Here is a 15724-nt window from a genome sequence, read left to right as displayed (position 1 = left end):
GAAGAAACTACGAACAGAAATGACAAATCTGAAAAACTTGGTAGGTAGGTGAAATAAAGAAACAAACAAAAACTCTGGAAATCTTCAGTAACAGAGTAACAGCTGCTGTGGAGAGAATCAGTGAACTCCATTATCACTGTCACTGTCCTCCCGATGTTCATGGATTTGCTCGAGTGGGCCCAGTAACGTCTCCATTGTGAGACTTCTTGTTACCGTGTTTGGCATATTGAATACTCTCGGTAGCTTGCCAGGCTCTCCAAACTCCATTATGAAGTCCATAAAATCTCCAAACAAAAGCAGAAGATCTGAAAAAAACTCAAAATAAATCAACAAATGGGAAAAAAAAAACCTTCGGGATGAATTCAAGAGGAACAATCTGGCTCCCAGAGGGGCAGGAAGAACACCTTGATGAAGAACTAACAGTCAAGACATCATTGCTAAGAAGTTCTCAGAGCTGGTGAGTACATGATCCCAGATCCAGGACGCCCCAAGGGTACCAGCAAAAAGAAATCTGAATAAAACTACTCCAAGAAACATCCTAAAGAGAATGATAAATATCAGATAGATCTAGAATGCTGAAAGTGGCAAGATTCAAAGAAGGAAATTATATACAAAGGAGCATCCCTAGGTTTTATAACAGACCTATCTGCCAAAACCCTCTGGGCCCGAAGACAATAAAATAGGATATTAGGATGTAGTGAAAAAGCTCAATAGAATGAATGACTCACCAAGAATACTTTACCCAGTCAGACACTCAATAAGATTTGAAGGAACAATATACAATTTACAGATAAGACATAACTCAGAATCTTCAAAGACTCAGAACCGTTAAATCTAAACAATCTACTTTTAGACAAGACACAGAAACATAAACTCCTGCAGAAATATGGTATAAAATTTCACAGCAATAATTTCCCTCAATGTCAATAGGATGACTGCGATATTTAAAAGAGGCAAGATGGATTAGGAAATTAAACACAATACTCTGCTGTCTGTAAGAAATACATATGAAGGTACATTGAAGACGAAGTTGGCAAAACCCTCCATGACATTGAAGCTAATAGTATCTTCAAAGATGTTACACCACTGGCTAAGCAAGTGAAAACAGAGATAGACAAATGGGACTATCTTAAAATAAAAAGCTCCTGCACCGCAAAAGTAAGAGTGACCAAAATACAAAGACAGTCTACAGAATGGGAAAGGATATTTGCCCAATACACATCTAATAAAGGGTTGATATCACTGATATACAAAGTACTGGTTGAACTCCACAAGAAGAAAACATCCAACCCCATAAAAAAATTGGGCGATAAAATGAACAGAAACTAGCCCAAATAAGAAATCCAGCTAAAAGGCACATGAGAAAATGCTCTACATCATTAATCATCAGGGAGGTGCAGATCAAAACAACAATATATAATTTCATACCACAGAGACTAGCCCACATCCAAAAGAACAAAAGCAATCGTTGCTGGTGTAGATGTGGCAAGAAAGTGACACTCCTTCATTGTTGGTGGGAATGCTGACTGGTTCAGCCCTTTTGGAAAACAGTATGGATAATTCTCCAAAAATTAGAAATTGAGCTCCCATTTGACCCAGCAATACCACTACTGGGAATATATCCCAGAGAGGCAAAAAAGTATAGTCGAAGTGACATCTGCACTTGTTTGTTCATTGCAGCACTGTTTACAATAGCCAGAATCTGGAAAAAACCTGAGTGCCCGAAAACAGATGACTGGTTAAAGAAACTTTGGTACATCTAGACAATGGAGTACTATGTAGCTCTTAGAAAAGATGAAGTTATGAAATTTACATACAAGTGGTACTACATAGATAGTATCATGCTAAGCAAAATGAGTCAGAAAGAGAGGGACAGACATAGAAATATTGCATTCATCTGGGGAACATAAGGTAACAAAATAGGAGACTAACACCCAAGAATAACTGAGATAAGTACCAGGAGGTTCACTCCATGGCTTGGAGGCCAGCAGCACACGCTAGGGGAAAAGGCAGCTCAGATAAAGAAGGGAGCACCAAATAAAGGGTATTGGGAGGATCCTCCCAGGATGGGAGATGCATGCTGAAAGTAGACTATAGACCGAACATGATTGCCACTCAATTCCTCTTTTGCAGGCCCCGGCACCCAAAAGGAGAGAGAGAGAAAAAAGGAATGCCCTGCCACAGAGGCAAGGTGGGATGGGGGATGTGGGGAGGGGGGAGGGATCCTGGGATCAGTGGTGGTGGAGAATGTGCACTAGTGGAGGGATGGGTACTCAATCATTGTATGACTGAAACCCAAGCACAAAAACTTGTAAGTCTACAACTATACGTCATGGTGTTTCACAAACAAACAAATAGATAAATAAATAAATAAATAAAATTTTTAAAAAATTAGTCAAAAAACAAACAAAAAAAAGAAATACATATGAACAGTCAGAGCAAACACAACTAAAAGTCAAAGGCTGCAAGACAATTATTCAAGCAAACAACACACTTTAAAATACTGAGGTGCCCATACTTGTAACAAACGACATAACCTTCAGGGTGGAAAAGGTTAGATAAGATAGCAAAGGTCTCTTTGCAAAGATCAAGGGATCTGTGCTTCAGGAAGAATTCATACTCCATAAACTTATATGCACCTAATGACAGACAGGCAAAAAAATATTTAAATGCTAGTAGACTTGAAGAAAGACTTTGATATCAGCACAACAATTCTTGGGAGGATTTTAACATTCCTTTGTCACCTCTTGATAGATAAAACCACTAACATTATGCAAAGAAATAATTCATTTGAGGAAAGAAATGGAAAAGAGAGTGAGTTAGTGAATGTACACAAGACATTTTATCATCAAAAGGCCTAACAGACATGGGACAATGTACATGGGACACTCTCCAAGATAAATCATATCATGGAACACAGAACATACCTGCGCAAAGCCAGAGCATAAAATATATCAACTATCATCTCAGAGCATGATGCACTGAAAGTTGAATGCAAGAGTACAAGCAAACAGAATACAAAACAACTCAAACTCGTGTAAATTAAATAGTGCCTTACTCGTGTAAATTAAATAGTACACCAGTGGGTCAAAGAGGAAGTCGAAGAATTTAAAAATTCATGGAAACAAACAAGGATGAGAAAATTACCTAACAGAACTTGTGGGATGCAGCAAAAACAGTGTTAAGAGGAAAGTTCACTGCTTTGAAATAATTCATTAGGAAGGAAGGAAGGAAGGAAGGAAGGAAGGAAGGAAGGAAGGAAGGAAGGAAGGAAGGAAGGAAGGAGAGGAGGGAGGGAGGGAGGGAGGGAGGGAGATGAGAGAATGGATAAATTCTTGGACTTCTGTAATTCCTTAAGGCTGAACCCAGAAGATTTGGAATACCTCAACTGATTTATCACTAGTGAGGAAATTAATATGGTAATCCAAAGCCTTCTGCAAAACTTGAGCTTTCATATGACCTGGCAATACTGCTCCATGGAATATACCCTAACGACTCAAAAACACAGTGCAGAAAAGCCATCTTCACTCCTATGTTCATTGCAGTGCAACTCATATATGGCTATAGTTAGATTCTAGAAATAACACAAGTGCCCAAGAACAGATGACTGAATAAAGAAACTATAGTTTGTCTGCAAAATGAAACACTATGCAGCTGTTATGGAAAAAGATGAAGCCATGAAATTGGCTTGTACATGGATGAACATGGGGATATCACGATGACTGAAATGAGTCAGAGGGAGCAGGACAAACACAGAAAGATAGCACTCACTTGAGGGATATAAAAGACAAAGTATGTTAATAATACCCCAAAGCAGTAGAAACTAGGACCATGAGGACTGGTTCCTGGTAGGAAGTTTGCAACAAAGGGGAAGGAGGAGTGCAATTAAGACAGGGAAGGAACTACTATGACAACGGTATTTGGAAATGATAACTCTGGACAGAAACTGAGTGCTAAAAGGATGCAAAGTGAAACGCATGATGCTCTTTCAGTAAAAACAGTGTAAACTACAGTGCCTTAAAGGAAAATAAGAGAGACCCTTAAAGGAAAAGAAGAGAGGCAGAGAGACAAATAGAGAGATAGGGAGGAAAAGCATCTGCCATAGAGGCAGGCTGTGGGAGTGGGCATGAGGGATACAAGGGTGGCAGAAAATGTGCACTGGTGAAGAAATGAGTGTTGTAGCATAGTTTTAGAGAAACTTAATCATGTACACCTTCGTAACTGTATTTTTGACAGTGATTTAATATATATACATATATATAAATTATCTAGTGGAAAAAAGAGAAGATATATAAACAAAACCTTGAATTGGGGGTATGTATATATAAGTACATAGGTAAAAAGGTAAAAGGTAAAGGCCCTCCTGTTGATCGTCGATTTGCTCGAGCGGGCCCAGTAACGTCTCCATTGGAGACTTTGTTGTTACTGTGTCTGGCATATCGAATACTCTCAGTAGCTTGTCGGGCTCTCCGAGAGGGGCGGAGGAATCGAACTCGGGTCGGCCATGTTGGCCGCTTGTAAGGTGAACGCCCTACCCGCTGTGCTATCGCTCCAGCACATAAGAGAAATTTTTTTTTCTTATGAATTATTTTACTTTCCAGATTAATTAATGTTTCCTCTAATTATTGTTCATGCAGTTATTGGAGAGTAAAACAGAAACAGATCATTGAAAGAAGCAACAGAGTGACCAGGTTTGACGATTTAATTTCTTAAAACCACTTAACTCTTCTTCACTTGAAGAAAACGAGAGTAAAATTAATTCTCATATGACTTAAGAAAACTCGGATGCATTAATAATTAAAATGCCCACAGATTTCAGTAATAGAGCCACAAGTACATGTATGTGCCCATAAAATGTGTGTCTCATCTATAGATGTTTATTTAATAGTGATATTTGATTTACTTTTATTATTTAAAAGATCCCAAGTGTAGAACTAGAGAGCTCACCCTGACTTTACATCAACTGTGGCATTATGGTATCTTTCCATTCTTCTTAAGTACAATTATGCTTTGTGCCCCAGAAAAGAAAAGTATGGGGAATACCACTAAAGATTTTAGCTTGTTTAAAACAAAAAGTTAGTGTTTCAAGTAATTATTGTTCATGCTGTTATTGGGTAGTAAAAAAGAAAGCAAAGAATCAAATATATGTACCTTGGTCAACTAAGGCAGAGGTCGATCAACTTCCTTACATAGAGTGAGAAATGAAAATGAATTTGGATCTGTTCATATTTCCCATATGGCCTCTTTGATTGTGTCCATTTGGGTATATAAGTCCATTGGGTATATTTTCTCCACATATGTAGGAAACTTAACCCTACCACCTATATAAAATGCATTAGTGCTTTGATTTTCACTCTGGTACTTGTAAACTCAGAGAGGTATTAATAAAGTTTGTCCTTTCCTTCAGAAAAAAATGATTAAGTTAAATTATAAAAAAAACTATTTTAAAGTATATGAAGACAATGCAGTTATAATGGGAACATGTTTCTAGTCTCAGATTTTAAAGAAACATTAGCAAAATTTTTATTTAAGTGGAAATATAAATATTCTAAAATCATGGTAGAAAATGGAGAAGGTAGCAGGAAAAACAAAAGAGGGAGGGCATATTAAATAATATCTCTTAATAGCACTGTTAAACAGGATTTCTTCTCAAGATGTAAAAGGGATATTACCTTAATTATTTGTTGAAATTGATATCTACTGCCAGAAAAAATTGATATTTTACATAATTATTATCTTTCAACAATTATTATCAATATGCTCAGTTTGTATACTAAATTTACCTGCATTATGCTTCAAGCCAATTAATTTGTCAGGAAGGGTAAGTAGATATGTAAGCAACAAAATTTTTAGATATCAGTAGCAAGGAAAATATCGCTCACAAGAAATGAGAACAAGCAATAATATACTCAAAAAATAGTATATTGACTTTGAAGTAAAAATATTTCCACAAATATACAACTATACATAAAATAATATTATTTGTATCCGTTAATGTAACACAAAATTTATTCTAAAAATTACATATGTATTATTGTATTCAGAATATTGATAGGTGATAGAAAATATACATTCCAAAATTTATGTAGTCTGATCATAATGAGACAGGCAATAAGGGTGGTTCTATAATATTACTAGTTTGGCCAGGTGGATTGTGGTACACAGTAGCATTTCTCACTCTTCATATTAATCCTGAATTGTCTCAGAGGAAAAAAACTTAATTCAATCAGAGAGCCTGCTCCAGCTTTAGGCTACCCCTGTTATTTGTTATTTCTTTTGTGAGAGATTTATTTTGATACTACTCTCATGTGGCCTGTTGTATACTCCTACCATTTCTGTGAACATGCCCTTGATCAGCTAGATCCCTAGTCAGAATTCAGTATCTATTCACAGAAGAGGAGGCCTACTTATTTTTCTTCTTCAATATAGTCATTGAACTCTGTAAAATGTGGTATTTGTATTGTGAAGGTAAGACATATTCTTGTCATAAAAATCTTACATACATTATGTGAGGTGTTTTTACCATAATATCTGCAGTACATAGTTAGAAAATATAAATGAATTGTAATTCATGCAACACCTCTTTTGCTTCAAAGGGTAAAGAAAAAAAGGCCAAAAGGAATTGAAATTTGCCATGTGTGTCTTTGACTTATGTGTTCAAATTTTTTCTATCTGTTTAATTCTTTCCTATATCAAATTTCTCAAGAAAAATGATTTTCCATATGTTTTCCAATGTCATCAACTTAGGATATCCATATCAACATTAAAATTAGTGCTTAAAACTTATTTTTTGTAATTTTCATGAAAATATCATGATTGTCATCTTATTTCTAATACTACAAGGAATTATGTCCTTTTTTTGAAATAAAAATTGTACCAAAGTTGAAAATCAAGAAAATGAAAGTTTTTGTTCAAGTAATATTTCATTAAAAAAGGTAAAGGTAAAGGCCCTCCCGTTAATCGTCAATTTGCTCAAGCGGGCCCAGTAACGTCTCCGTTGGAAACTCTGTTGTTACTGTGTCTGGCATATCAAATACTCTCGGTAGCTTGCCGGGCTCTCCAAGAGGGACGGAGGAATCAAACTCGGGTCGGCCATGTTGGCCGCGTGTAAGGCGAACGCCCTACCCACTGTGCTATCACTCCAGCCCTATTTCTTGGGCTGGAGCGATAGCACAGCAGGTAGGGCATTTGCCTTGCACGCAGCCAACATGGCCAACCCGAGTTCGAATCCTCTGCCCCTCTCGAAGAGCTCGGCAAGCTACGGAGAGTATCTCACCCACACGGCAAAGCCTGGCAAGCTCCCCGTAATGTATTTGATATGCCAAACACAGTAACAACAAAGTCTCACAATGGAGACGTTACTGGGCCCACTCAAGAAAACCGATGAACAATGGGAGGACAATGACAGTGAATATTTCTCAAAATAGTATTTTATGGCTAAGTATCAGTTAATTTATGATACCTTGGAGAAAAAATATGATTATGATTATAGACCAGCTCTATTGTGATACTTAATCTGGTAGTTAGACAAGTATATAATCTCTTACTACATTTTAGGACTCTTATAAGACAATGTTAAAGTAATATAGGAGCACGGAGACCTCAGAAAGTCTATCTGATAGACTAAAAGATACCACCTCCTTTATATAGTGAATTAACTAGATTAGTGATAAATAGAGCTATAATATGGTAAGAAATTACACCAAAATATTAGAATCTTAGGTAAGCCGTTTTAGAGATGAAATGAACATGAATTTGATCAATTGTATATGATTGGAAATGAAGAGTAATAGTTGATTTGTGATTTTCTTAGGAATTACACTTTAAAATAATAGTAAATCAAAATAATCTGTATATATAAACATGTTAAATTTACAAACCCCTTTTTTGGTTTTGTTTTCCCAGTAAATGACCTTTGACTTAGTCTATCAAAGATAAGAGAATCAAATATTACACCTAAATTTATTGCAGAAAAATATGAGAAATAAAATATAATTCAGGTTACACTTAATGGTTTGTCTTGGTATGTTTTCCATATTTGTTTTAGGTGTATTTAATCTAGCCATTTGAATAGCTTATTTGGTCAAAATTCAGTGTTTAATTGTTACAAATGTTCTGCTTGCTGCTATGTTTAGGTTTTGTTAGTAATGGTATGGGATAGTCAGCTTAATATTGCTTTATTATAATGAAATTTTTATAGAAGGATATTCCATAAAACAAAAACATGAATCTCTATTGGGAGTATCATTCCTGAAAAGAAAGCAAATAAGCTTATAATAGAATTAGTACTAAAAATAAAAATGAGTCAAACAATTAGGTTAAGAAGTTACTCAATGGTCATGAAGACAACTTGATTCCAATAATAAAAACAAATTTAATTCTAAGATGGATTACAACTTTTGTTGGAATTTTCAGCGAGTGACTCTTTGGTGTGTAATGATTTAATGTTTTTAAAGAAGAATTTTCTCAATTGGACAGAAATTGTACTATAAGTATAAGAAAATGGAAGTAAAGAAAAGAAAGAAATTTCTTTAATTATACTAGTTAGGTCAAATGTTGGGCTGGAGTGATAGCACAGCAGTAGGGCGTTTGCCTTGCTTGCGGCCAGCTGTCCGAGCCAGATTCGATTCCTCCGCCTTTCTCGGAGAGCGCGACAAGCTACCAAGAGTATCTCGCCTATCCGGCAAAGCCTGGAAAGCTACCTATGAAGTATTTGATATGCCAAAACAGAGTAACAACAAGTCTCACAATGGAGATGTTACTGAGCCTGCTCAAGCAAATCGATGAACAACGGGGGGACAGGACAGGACAGGTCAAATGTTGAGTACAGCAGAGGTAATAGTGCAGTAGCTAAATTTTTATGGTAAACTATGTAAGATGTGTGGAAAAATTGGTTGTGTCATGTCAAGAATAAATAGAATCAGGATCCTCCCATACATAATAAATTACCTTTAACTTAGTACCTGAAAGCAACGTAGTTATCAATGTTCTTATGGATTAGAATTGTGGGCACAGTATACATGCATTCTGCTTCTCACAACATTCCCATCAAGATGAGAAACTGTTCTTACCTGGAAGCAAAATTGAAAAAGAATTTACTTCCAACCTCATTCAAGTTGTAGGCAGAATTTACTCTATTTTTGTCAGAGCACTGAAAATACTGGTTTCTACTATTAGCTAGAATTTAAGTTTTCCTTGTTCTGCTCAACAGCTAAAGTGTGTAAATTTAACAATTGTTGATAGAAGAAAAGCTGGTAAAGGCTTGAAAGATGAGCTATTGTTAAGGAAAATGCATAGAACTAATGTGCAATATAATCTAAGTATGTTCAATAAGAAGAACAAAGAATTGTTTGAAAAATTGAAGGGACACTGTCAAAGATGGACTCTAAATGCAGCCAAAAATTCATAAACAAAATAGGGAGTGAGCAACTCGGAGAAATATCCAAGGAGTTGAATATAAAAATGCAAGAATTGAAAATATAAAAAATTTCCTTTAAGGGTGTGAAAAACACAATGTATCTGATGTGGGTTGTGAAAAAGATATTAGAAATCAAAGGCAAAGAAATAAAAAAATTGAAATGCTCTGAAGTGTGCACAGGTGGGCCCTGGAGATAAGCCATCTGGTAAAGCTGAAGGCATAGAACAAATGTATTAACCAGGATAGACACATGGTCAGAGGGTTGCTTACAAGAGTAAGGGAATGACTGGTGGTGGGAACATGAGAGATGACAGAAAGTTAAGTGCGTGAAAGACAAAAAATATCAAAGCAGAATTCCTGTCGAAATGAACCTTGAATCATAATAGTTTAGAAATAGCAGCCACAAATCAAGGAATTCTCAATCCTTGACTTCCTCCGGAAGTAAGAAAATTCCCTTAAGAACCTGAAGGCGAAGTTTTCAGTGACTTCATCTTCGGCTAAAAGATAAAACAAATGTCAGTGAAAATCAACAGAAGAACCAGTATTCTGTTGAGGGGTAAGGAATTGTGCTAGACTGTGCTCTAGGTGGAATGTAAAGGCCTAGGTGGAGTTGGAGAATGGTCTGTGTGGGAGAATGCTGAACCATACGGCAATGACAATATTGTAGATCATACATCTTACACTGTTGATTTTATCAGATATGTTGCTTTTAGACAAACAAGACTTCCTGCAGGTGTCCAGATAATTGAAGTCCCACACTACAACTATATCTTGCTTCTGTGACAGTTTCATGTTCTGTATTAGGGAAGCATCTGCCAGGCTGAGTGTGCTGTCATCTACTTCCACAGCACCATCAATTATGATTTTTTTTTCCTTTTTTCTTACCCAACTGTTCTCTACAATGATCTACTCGCAGATCTATGGATTCCTATTCATCTGCAGACCACCTCAGCATGAGCGCTTCTTTTCCATCTGTTTTAGTAACAAAAGCAGATGGAATAATATAGTACTGGCTTCATGAGTCACATGAAGTGACATTTTCACTTATATTCAACTCTTTCTCATATTGCATACTATATATCCTCCATGTATTTTATTCTCATCTCTGAGATCATTAGTGTTTTTGTCATAGATAAGTTTTTTGTTACTTTATGTATTTTATGCCAGAATTTGCCTTTTATGGCATTTTGTTTTCCTTTATTTTCACCTTGTTCTCTATAATATTCCACTCACCAAATTCATTTTTGCAACTGAAGTGTGAGCTATTCAAACTTTTAAAATGATTTTTGTACACAGTGATTTGATTCCTGACATGGATCTCTACTAGTTCACTGAAGAGGCTTCTGTTTTCACTTCCAAATGCACTTAGTATTACCAAAGCGGCTTTTATTGGGAAGTCCATTAACATATCCCAGAGAAGAGTTTATATTTAAAGGAGGAAAGTGTCTTGATTAGAATTCCAGTAGGCACTAAGTGTGGTGAGTCCTGAGAATACAACAAATCTTCTTGCTCTAATTATATTCCAGAACACGAAGCCTTTCCTCAGTACATTACTGAATCAAAATATTAGGGATAGATTTATGATGAACCAATAACAATCAACCCCGCTAGGGACTTTTATATAAACATAAAGAGACTGGGCTCACAGAAAAGATGTGACAATTGATCAGAATGTTTTGGTTATAGCATCTAGAAATTCCTTTTATCCAGAGCTATTCTGGTATCTGCCCTTGCAAAGGTTTTGCTGTTCTCCTTTCATTGCCTTTTCAGTACCTGTAATCTTATAATAAATCACCTTTGTATTTAAGTGTACCAAGGTCCACTGCTTTCAATTGCATGTATCCAAAATAACCTTAGCACATATGATAAACTTGTTAATGTTATACAGAGAACTGTTCTATGTCCAAGGGCATCACGTTTAAGATTAGATATTGTTAAAACCTTTGTGCCCAGAATCAAAATGTAATCATAATTTTTAAATAATAGGTGAATTGGTGAAAATCCCAGTATTTCTTCTAGAAAAGTAAAAAGAATACACTCAAATAAACTTAAAAGTGGATTATAGCATAGACCATATTGCAGGTGTACTATGTATATAAAAGAGTGGTCCCTCAGTTCTAAAATATAAGATAGAAGTTATTTTATTGATAGATATACTATACTTGCTATTTATTAATAAGTATTACATGTTGATTTCTGTTATAATTTGTTTAGAATAATTTTGGGCATAAAATGAAGAGAAATAATATTAATTCTTGTTTATATCCTCAAGTTCATTCTCGAAAATGAAATGAAGGTGGTTGAAGAAGGCAATTATAAGATTTAGTTTTCCCTCTAATATGCTCAAGTACTTATCTGTCATTATTCAATTGATTTTGTGGGATCCCCTTGAGAGTTGTGGGAAATAGCTATTTTATAACCAGAGAAATTAATGCAGAAACGCCACATGCTGTGTTAACTGTAGAGTAGGATTAGGAATCACATCCTCTGGGTTTATGACATACTGTTAGCCATTAAATTATGCTGGGTCTGTCCCAGAGTTTAAGAGTTTCCCCCTCTGAACTGTGTGTTCTGGACAGCAATGAACTAAATGGCTTAACATTTTATGAACCTTCTGCTTTCAGGTGAAAGAAATTATTTAGTGTCGATTAACTTCATTTGTGGCTTAACCTCTCTATTTAAAATTCTCTTAAAAACATGTGGATTGCTATAAAAATGTTAAATGCATAATAATCAGGAAAAACCATTTTTGAAATGAGAATTGCCTATTTTAGTATTCAATATGCCAAAAAACAGTAACATTGATGGGTCCATTGTCCTCGTCTCAAAGGCCTCGAATGTGGCACTTTCTAAAATCTCAGGGCTAGGACGAAGGAGACGTTACTGGTGCCTGCTCAAGGAAATTGATGATTAACAGGATGACAGTGATACAGTGATCTCAATTTGTGTCTTCATAATTATCTGAATTTTGTTTTTTGGATTTTCCCTCAGTTGATCAGTCAAACTAGTATTCTTCTCGAAGTAAACATAACTTTTTTCTTTCCCATGTTTTTTCATTTTATATCTTACTTTTTAAGTTGTGTGGTTTTCTCTGACATAATGACATCGCTTCCAGTGATTTTACTTAAAACCTCTTATGCTTTTCTCTCTAGAGATTACTTGCTGGAACTCAAATTAAGTTATCCTTATCTTTGAATTCAGGCTTTATTTCTGTCACTGATATTAGGGATTTTAACATTCATTCAATGCTTATTTTTCCCTTGAACATTTATTCTCTCTTTGTTACTTCCAGTGTTTATATTTATTGTTTCCAAAGAAATTAAAACATATGTAGGATAAGAACAAGTGAATGTACTCCACCTCAGTTAACATCTTGCATAGTCCTTTGTACTTATCAGGTGTTGAATAAATTGACAGTGCAGACTGTTAATTTATTCATGAGCTTAAGCAAATTTGAGAATTTAAGGTCACTCATATTTAGAAAGCAGAGATCATTTAAGGTATTAATTTGTGACTATTAATAATGTAAGGGATGAGAAATAAGAACTCATGTGAAATGAAGGGTGATTCATATAAAATCATTTTCTAATTTCCTTATGCACTTTAAATAAAGTTCCATTAGATACAAGTTGACCTATTACATTTATAATATGATAAATAGTAAAACACTATAAAACAATATACATATAAAACTAATATATATTGATTCATAGTCTCATGTATGATATAATTTTAGTTGCTGGGTCATTCCATTCATTATCTCTTCAGGGAGTCATTGACATATGTGAACAATAGACTAATCCCTGACCAATTTGCAAGATCTTTTATTCACTTGTCATTTCAATTTTATCTATCCACAGTTGTTCTAACCTCTTACCTCATACTATTGTGGAGTTGATCACATTTGTAAATTTTACCTACGTATATGAATATTTACTAAAAAGTGCCATAGACTACTTCATTTATCTGAGATCCATCTGCATCTCATTCTAATACTTTAGTTAAAATCTACATATTCAATTAAACTACATATTCTTTAGTTCTTATTAGCAGGAGCTGCTATTGCCAACAAATACAGTGTTATGTCAAAATATTTAAGAAGTCATGAAACATTAATCATTTGATCAAGCTATTTAACTCACAATTGTATCCCAAAGAAACAATCAGAATCAAACAATAATATTCTTATACAAAGAGATTCCGTATGACAATACTTGAAATGTCAAAATATTTCCAATCAAAGCAAGAAAAATAAATATTGCATTCTATTAAATATAGAACCACATATAAGTATTAGATAATATTGGAAAATTCTGTAATTTTATACCAGGCATAAATTGTCCTGATGTATTAATGCATAACTGTAATTGTTATTTTATTGAAGCATCTTTAGAATCACATATATTCTGCTGAGCACAATTCAGGGCTGGAGAAGTAGTATAGAGGGTGATCACCCTTAGGTTTTCCTTAGGTGTGGTCTAAATTGATTCAATCCCAGTTACCATATGTAGCTACCCATGTCAGAAATGATCCCTGGTACAAGGCCAAGAGTAATTCCTGCAAACCTTCAGAAGTGGCTTGAATCTCCTCCCACACAACAAACAAAAAAACAAGTCACTAGTTATATAGCCATTAAAAAAATTTTGTTGCCATGTTAATTGCTTTTGCCTTTGTCTTTGTCATGGGGAAAATAGATAAGATAGGAAGCAAATAACTCTTAACAGACAGAAAAAGCAGAAACTTTGTTCAAAAGCTATGTTTAAGAGTGGTTAAGGAACATGAAGTCATTCACATAAATACCTGAGAAAGAAAATTTAGATAAAGCAAATATTAAAAAATTAATATTGGAATGTGCTTGCCATTAAATCAAGTTGGCATTTAAATTGAACAAATGAATGACAAAATTAATTATCCACTTCTCCAGCTCTGAACTTCAGAATGGTGGAAGTATACTTAAAAAGCTCTATGGAGGCATGTATTATGTACACTAGTTGGTATCTATCATTTGTTTTGTTGGCAAATTAGAAGTACTTTTCCAACTTACCTTTCCAACTTAGTTGATAAAAATTTAAAATCCATCAACTTTATATCTATGAAGTCTAAAAATTTGGTTTTGAAGATGTTTTTGAGGTAAAACATGAAAATTGTAATGTTCCTGTCATTGCTAAACATCTATTGAAAGAAAACAGGAGAGAGACACTATCGGTCAGTGGGGTACCTACAAACACACCCATTTCTTGCTCTAAGGATGGGCAGAAAATTTCCTTCTATGGGTGATCATATATGGTATTTCCCTGAAGAGCTCAATCCTTCTGCTTGAATCAGACCTCTACCACCTTCCATTCTTTTAGAGCCAACTGACAATTTCTTAATGATCTTTAAGGCGATGCAGGTTAGGGAAAGGTTGCAATACGAAAGATAAAGGGAGCTGAAACTATTAGCTCCGTTGAGTTTCACTAATTTTATTATGGGTAAGAATACTGGGGCTACTGGACTAAGAGAAGACCTGGAAAATTTAAGGCCTTTTTGTCAGTAGTCTTACTTCAGGTTTGCATGTGTGATGGAGATCAAAGACTTTGGGACTTTTCTGTGCGTAGGTGCTTATTGCTATTTAGTTATACAAGGCTTCTCTACCCATAGGTCATTTGTTGTACCTATCAGTTTGATCTCTGTCATTTTTACTCAAAGTCAAGAGGATATATATGTATACATATATATATATATATATTTTTAACCACAGTCCTATAAGTACAGGAATTAGACACAATTACATGTTGTTCTAGTTCTAAAATGTTCTTCCCACTAGCACTGTCTTTAAAGATCAGTGAAATTGTGATTAAATAAATTCATAAAATAAAAAGCAAATATTCCAGATATAAATTCCTGAAAGTAAAACTTTATACATTAGCTTTCCCAACACAGACACAAAATACAAAAATTTAGTACAGTTCTCTAAATCCTTCTAAACTTTGTAAAGGTGTAGAGTAACTAATATGATTTAACCCTAAAAATAAATGTTAACTTATGCAAACAGGCACCAGACAATTTCATAAAAATAGTCAATTACATAAAAAATTAAAAAATAAATGAGGGGAGAACTTTTTGCCTTCTCAGTTTTTACTATAGTATTATTTTGTAGCCATTTTTGATTTTGGCTATTGAGTGGGGAGGCGTGTGAGGAAAGTGTTATTCTGGCCACATACATCTGTTACATCTGTGTTCAGGACTCCTGTTGCTTCCTGCTTCAAACCCAGGTCAGCGGATGTGAGTCAAGCACCTTAACCTTAGTGCAATATCACTGGGTCG

Source organism: Sorex fumeus, unplaced genomic scaffold (genome assembly GCF_029834395.1).
Source record: "Sorex fumeus unplaced genomic scaffold, SorFum_2.1 ptg000008l, whole genome shotgun sequence".
In the NCBI taxonomy this organism is placed as follows: Eukaryota; Metazoa; Chordata; class Mammalia; order Eulipotyphla; family Soricidae; genus Sorex; species Sorex fumeus.
The sequence above is the reverse complement of the archived record's forward strand: the minus strand, read 5'-3'. Positions refer to the sequence as shown.